General features: G+C 50.6%; 1 pseudogene; it reads right to left on the reverse strand.

Moving 5' to 3' along the window:
• Positions 1–3,763: 3,763 nt before the first annotated feature.
• LOC132579044 (glycolipid transfer protein-like) overlaps positions 3,764–6,800 on the reverse strand; it is a 6,480-nt pseudogene continuing 3,443 nt past the window's right edge.

Raw genomic sequence — 6,800 nt, forward strand, 5'->3', positions numbered from 1 at the left:
GTTGGACTGGATGGGCCATTGGCCTGATCCAACAGGGCTTCTCTTATGTTCTTATGTGACACAGAGTGTTGGACTGGATGGGCCATTGGCCTGATCCAACATGGCTTCTCTTATGTTCTTATGTGACACAGAGTGTTGGACTGGATGGGCCATTGGCCTGATCCAACATGGCTTCTCTTCTGTTCTTATGTGACACACATTGTTGGACTGGATGGGCCACTGGCCTGATCCAACATGACTTCTCTTCTGTTCTTATGTGACACAGAGCGTTGGAGTGGATGGGCCACTGGCCTGATCCAACATGGCTTCTCTGATGTTCTTATGTGACACAGAGTGTTGGACTGGAGTGGACATTGGCCTGATCCAATATGGCTTCTCTTATGTTCTTATGTGACACAGAGTGTTAGACTGGAGGGGCCACTGGCCTGATCCAACATGGATTCTCTGATGTTCTTATGTGACACAGAGTGTTGGACTGGATGGGCCATTGGCCTGATCTAATATGGCTTCTCTGATGTTCTTATGTGACACAGAGAGTTGGACTGGATGGGCCATTGGCCTGATCCAGCATGGCTACTCTTATGTGACACAGAGTGTTGGACTGGAGGGGCCATTGGCCTGATCCAACATGGCTTCCCTTATGTTCTTATGTGATGCAGAGTGTTGGACTGGAGAGGCCATTGGCCTGATCCAACATGGCTTCTCTTATGTTCTTATGTGATGCAGAGTGTTGGACTGGAGAGGCCATTGGCCTGATCCAACATGGCTTCCCTTATGTTCTTATGTGATGCAGAGTGTTGGACTGGAGAGGCCATTGGCCTGATCCAACATGGCTTCCCTTATGTTCTTATGTGATGCAGAATGTTGGATTGGAGAGGCCATTGGCCTGATCCAACATGGCTTCTCTTATGTTCTTCTGTGACACAGAGTGTTGGACTGGAGAGGCCACTGGCCTGATCCAACAGGGCTTCTCTTATGTTCTTATGTGATGCAGAGTGTTGGACTGGAGAGGCCATTGGCCTGATCCAACATGGCTTCTCTTCTGTTCTTATGTGATGCAGAGTGTTGGACTGGAGAGGCCATTGGCCTGATCCAACATGGCTTCCCTTATGTTCTTATGTGATACAGAGTGTTGGACTGGATGGGCCATTGGCCTGATCCAACATGGCTTCTCTTATGTTCTTATGAGACACAGAGTGTTGGACTGGAGGGGCCATTGGCCTGATCCAACATGGCTTCTCTTATGTTCTTCTGTGACACAGAGTGTTGGACTGGATGAGCCATTGGCCTGATCCAACATGGCTCCTTTTATGTTCTTATGTGACGCAGAGTGTTGGACTGGATGGGCCATTGGCCTGATCCAACATGGCTTCCCTTATGTTCTTATGTGACACAGAGTGTTGGACTGGAGGGGGCATTGGCCTGATCCAACATGGCTCCTTTTATGTTCTTTTGTGACACAGAGTGTTGGACTGGAGGGGCCATTGGCCGGATCCACCGTAGCTTCTCTTATGTTCACACTTCCTCAGATACAATGATGTGGAAGTTATCAGTGTGTCAAAATTGGGCAGAGGTGTCCTTAATTGTGGAATGCTGAGAGTAATTAATGGAGACCCTGACAGCATGCACTTTCCGTCCATCTCCTCTCAAACATGGAAGCCACCTTACACCATCGTCTTCTTTGAAGTGGGGTGGGATGACAACAGAGTCTCTCTTACTCTCAGCATTCTTTGATGAAAGATACATCGGTCTCCAATGTTGGCATCTTTATTTCCTTCCCCAGTCGGAAGTTCTCTGCTAACAGGTTCTCCTGGGGGCTTACTGATCTCTACTGCCTCTCCTCGGGGCCCTTTGTAGGAGTCCAGGACAGCCCGTCTCTCCCCCTCCAACACACACAAACAATGCTGCCACAAAGCAAACAGTGAAGCAAACCATAAACTGTGAGAAAAATGTTCATGAGACAAAGAGTAGCAGTTACTTCTCTTCAACTGACACAAAAGGAATGTTCATTCACAGCCGGCTCAACAGTGGCAGATAACCAGACTGACACTATACAATGTATCAGGCCCCCTTTCCACCTGCTAATACTCTTCCCTCCTTCTATTCAAGTTAGGCTACAGTGGGCTGATATGATAAAATGGACCTCCATAGGACAGATTGGAGGTCCATTCTATACTATTAGTCCATTGGACAGAATGGACTCCATTGTATCCTATAGCCCCCTGAGATGCAATGGACTCTCTTTCACTTTCCCGCCATCTACAAGTAGGAGGGTGCAAAACAGAGGCTTGCAATGGCTCTCTGCGTCTTACAGTCACCAGCAGAGCCGGTCCACCTGTCAGCTGCTTGCTTTAACAGGTGGGGAGCCACTGGAAGGCTCCCTTTTGCTCCCCCCTACCTGCAAGTGGGAGGGGTGAAAGGGAGGCTTCTATTGGCTGCTTACCTCCCCATCATTTTTCTGCCTCCCTGTATTCCTTCCATTTTCCTTTCACTCCTTTCTCCCAACTTTTCCATAACTCTCCCTTCCTTCTTTTCATTCTTTCTTTTTCTTTCATTCTATCTTCCTTTCTCGTTTTCTCTCTCTCCTTTTTTAATCTCTCCCTTCTGTTCATTCTCTGTATCTCTGTCTTTCTATTTCATTCTACCTTCCTTTCATTTTTCATTCTCATATTCCTTTCTCCCCATCTTTTCCCTACTGTTCTTTCTCTCATTCTTTCTCTGTCTCTCTCTTTTTTCATTCTCTTTGTCTATCTTCCTTCCTTCCTGCCACCTATACATTCATCACCCTTCCCCCCAATATTTTCTAGGGCCTGCTGTATTTCTTCCTACAATGGGCTTAACTGCTAGTAAGTAAATAAATAATCAGGCTGGACCGGGCTTTAAAACATAAAGTTACCCAGGACTTTGGGAAGCTGAATTGTGGCTGATGCTCCCAAGCTCTCCAGAAGGAGATCTGTCCAGAGGAGCACTGGGTTCTGGTGGGCTGGGCCTTTTGACACCATATGTGGACAGGAAGACTGAGTAAATGCTACAAATAAATCCCAAGACACAGCCATGTATATGCCCTCATTAGACTTTATTTATTGTTCCCCCCAATATTGCTACTCCAAAAAGAAACCACAAAGGCTCTGATGGACAGAAAACCCACTTTGGAAGGCCTCAAATGGTTCTTGCATCTCGGAAAAGAGCATTTCTTTAAAACGAACAGGTAAAAATGACAAGTAGTTTTCAGCCGGAGCCAGTTATTCCTGAAGAGGAGAGACCCATTTCGACTCCTATGAGGTTAAAAACGGTCACTAAGGAAAGGTCTCTGAAGGCTGGTTCTTGTGCAGCACGCAGACACACACCAATCTGCCCCTGGCATTCATTCTGGAGAAAGAGATCTGCTCCCAGAGGCCGCCAGACAAGGCCATTGTGCATTGACCTTCTCAGGCAGCCCAAATAAACAGAGGTTAGAGGAAGACACTCTTTCTGGGAAAACAGATTAAGGCAAGAATACAGTGCGTTATCACCAGACACCCTTTGTTTCCCCAAGCCCAGTTTTAAATAAATCTATGAGGTAAAGGCTACGAAAGAGTTTTTGAGCTCTGGCTCTTGAACGGAGAGGACAAATCTTTCTGGACGACCCAAAGAGGCTGTGGGGAAAGCCCCCTGCTGCGGTCTGAGTGGGAGAGCGATCCCAGAGAAGTGCAGGTCAGGCCCAGCCGAGGGCCCACCAAGTTGGTGACCTCACCCAAGGGAAGCAGAAGGCCTCCTCCAGGCCTGGCTGAGACAGGGAAGACTCCCTCAGGCCTTATAGTTCAGCTCAGCGTTCATCTTTGTGTACATCTCATAAATCGCGTCCAGGATGGGCGTCACTTTGGTTAGGAACTGGTGGATTTTCCTCCAAGGTCTCCTCTTCTTTCACTTCTTTGCCCTGCTCCAAGGCCTTCAGCAGATCCGATTTGTAGGGGAGAGCGTACACGGAGCCCTGGGAGGGGTGGAGGAGATTGTCTCAGAAAGGGTAGCTGCTTCTCTGCCAGCCAGAACACGTATGGACATATGAAGCTGCCTTCTACTGAATCAGACCCTCGGTCCCATCAAAGTCAGTATTGTCTACTCAGACTGGCAGTGGCTCTCCAGGGTCTCAAGCTGAGGTTTTTCACGCTTATTTGCCTGGACCCTTTTTTAGTTGGAGATGCGGGGGATTGAACCTGGGACCTTCTGCTTACCAAGCAGGTGCTCTACCGCTGAGCCAACGTCCCTCCCCAAACCTCTTTAGTCAATGGTGGCATTCTGGGAGTGCCAAAGAGAGAGGAGGGTTTCAGCCAGGGGTTCCTAGCGTGGTGCCCGCAGGTGCCTGCCCTGCCAGCTCCTTTCCTGGGGCTTCCCAAGTGTTTGTAGAAAGTGGGTGAGAAAGGAAGAAAGGAGGAGGGAAGAGGTGGAAAGAGGGAGGAGGAGAGAGAGACGGAGGGAGGATGAGGATGATATTGGATTTATATCTCACCCTGTACTCTGAATCTCAGAGTCTCAGAGAGGCTCACAATCTCCTATATCTTCCTCCCCCACAACAGACACCCCTGTAAGGCAGGTGGGGCTGAGAGAGCTCTCCCAGAAGCTGCCCTTTCAAGGACAAACTCCTATGAGAGCTCTGGCTGACCCAAGGCCATTCCAGCAGGTGCAAGTGGAGGGAGTGGGGAATCAAACCCAGTCCTCCCAGATAAGAGTCCGCGCACTTAACCACTACACCAAACTGAACAAAGCAGGAGTCAAGTGGCACCTTTAAGACCAACCAATTTTTATTTAGAACGTAAGCTTACGTTCTAAATAAAAATTGGTTGGTCTTAAAGGTGCCACTTGACTCCTGCTTCGTTCAACTGCTGCAGACCACCACGGCTGCCCGCTTGGCTCTAACTACACCCAACTGGCTCTCTGGGAGGTGGGGCTTCTGACTGCGTGTGCATCCTGTTCCAACAGAGTTTGTTAACAGAGGGAGGCAGAAGACTGGAACACCTCTGACGCTCTGTGCTTGTCTCCCTGTCCCCTGGCAGCCACGCTGTGGCTGACTCCCCCCCCCTCCTCCTCCTCCTGTGGCAGCCAACCCACTGATGAGCCCACCACCCGGGGTCAGAATCTGAAAGGGGCCCACAGGCTAAGAAAGGCTGGGGACCCCCGGCCCATGCCATTGAGCCCTGCCTACCCGTTTCCGCAGGGCTGGTGACAACCCCAGAGGGGGGCAGGGGCTGCAAAGTCCAATGGACTCCCGTCCCACTTCCCGTCTGGTTTAGCCCGCCCTCCTTAGCAGGCTCACCAAGAAGAGCTTCTGCAAGATCCAGCCGTGGTACTTCCGCAGGGCCATTTCGTAGGCTTTGGTGGCATTCACCCGGATGAGGTTGGGGTTGTCTTCGTCCCTCTCGCCGTCACACAGGCTTTGCAGCAGCACTTGGATGAACTTCAGGCCCCTGCAAGACCGGGGGGGGGGGGCAGAACAAGGGGAGGTTGGGGCCCGCCTAGCAGCAACAAGCCTTCCTGCTCCGCCCACCAAGCCTGCCCCCCTTGGGTTTGCTTCCAGAATTTAGGCCCAGACAGCAGAGCAGCCTCACCTCCTCCCCGGAGGAAGGAAGGGCTGCCACGGGGAGGAAGTTCCCCTGCAGTGGAAAAGAGTGGGGCCCAGGAAAAGCTCCGCCCCCAGCTCTCACTTGTCCTCTCCATCCCAGACAGCCAGTGAGCCCTATGCCCGGGAAATGGGGGAGAGCCACAGACCATCTCTGGTCCTCACTGTCCGCATGGAGGAGGAGGAGGAGGAAGAAAGGAAAGGTCCCCTGGGTAAGCACCAGTTGTTTCCGACTCTGGGGTGACGTTGCTTTCACAATGTTTTTGCGGCAGACTTTTTACGGGGTGGTTTGCCCCAGTCCTCTACACTTTCCCCCCAGCAAGCTGGGGGACTCGTTTGACCGACCTCGGAAGGATGGAAGGCTGAGTCAACCTTGAGCCGGCTACCTGAAAACCCAGCTTCCGCCAGGGATCAAACTCAGGTCGTGAGCAGAGCTTAGGACTGCAGCCATGGGAGGAGGGGGAGGAGGCAGCAAAACCTTATTGATTTTAGCTTATTGATTTTAAAGTCGCCGCAAGACCCTTCAGGAGAGTGGCAATTAGAAAAAGTAATAAAATAAAAGTAATAAAAAAATTATACATATTATCTGCGTTTCAGTGGTTTTTTAACTTCTTTGTTATGATATTGCTTAAGTGACATAAATTGCTGTGAGCCACTATGGGGGAGCAGTGATATTTAAAAGTCTATGACTGGGGTTGCCGAGCTCAGGAGCCCCATGTGGCTCTTTCACACATATTGTGTGGCTCTTGAAGCCTCGCCCCCCACCCCATCGGCCAGCTTGCAGAAGGCATTTGTCTCTTTAAATCACTTCTCCCAGCCAAGCCAGCTGGCAGCTTGGGGAATGCATTTAAAGTTGCTTTCTTTCCACCTCTCCCTCCCTCATCCCTCCCTTCATCTATTTGCCTGCCTGCCTACCTTCCTGTCTGTCTTCCTTCCCTCAAACATCTGACATTCATGTCCTGCAGCTCTCAAACGTCTGACATTTATTCTATGTGGCTCTTATGTTAAGCAAGTTTGGCCACTCTTGGTCTACGGAATAAAATAAGCCAGCGGTAGGATCCCAGCTGTGGGAGGGGCCCTCTTGGGGGGGGAGCTTCTCACCCTGCTTCAGCATCAGCCACCATTTCGCCCCCCCCCCCCCGCAGGAGAAAGCAAAGGAGGTCTCTGCAGCTCACCTTTTCAGCCACATGAGGGCCAGCGTGGCCCC

The sequence above is a fragment of the Heteronotia binoei genome, chromosome 11, assembly GCF_032191835.1.
Source record: "Heteronotia binoei isolate CCM8104 ecotype False Entrance Well chromosome 11, APGP_CSIRO_Hbin_v1, whole genome shotgun sequence".
NCBI classification, from domain to species: Eukaryota; Metazoa; Chordata; class Lepidosauria; order Squamata; family Gekkonidae; genus Heteronotia; species Heteronotia binoei.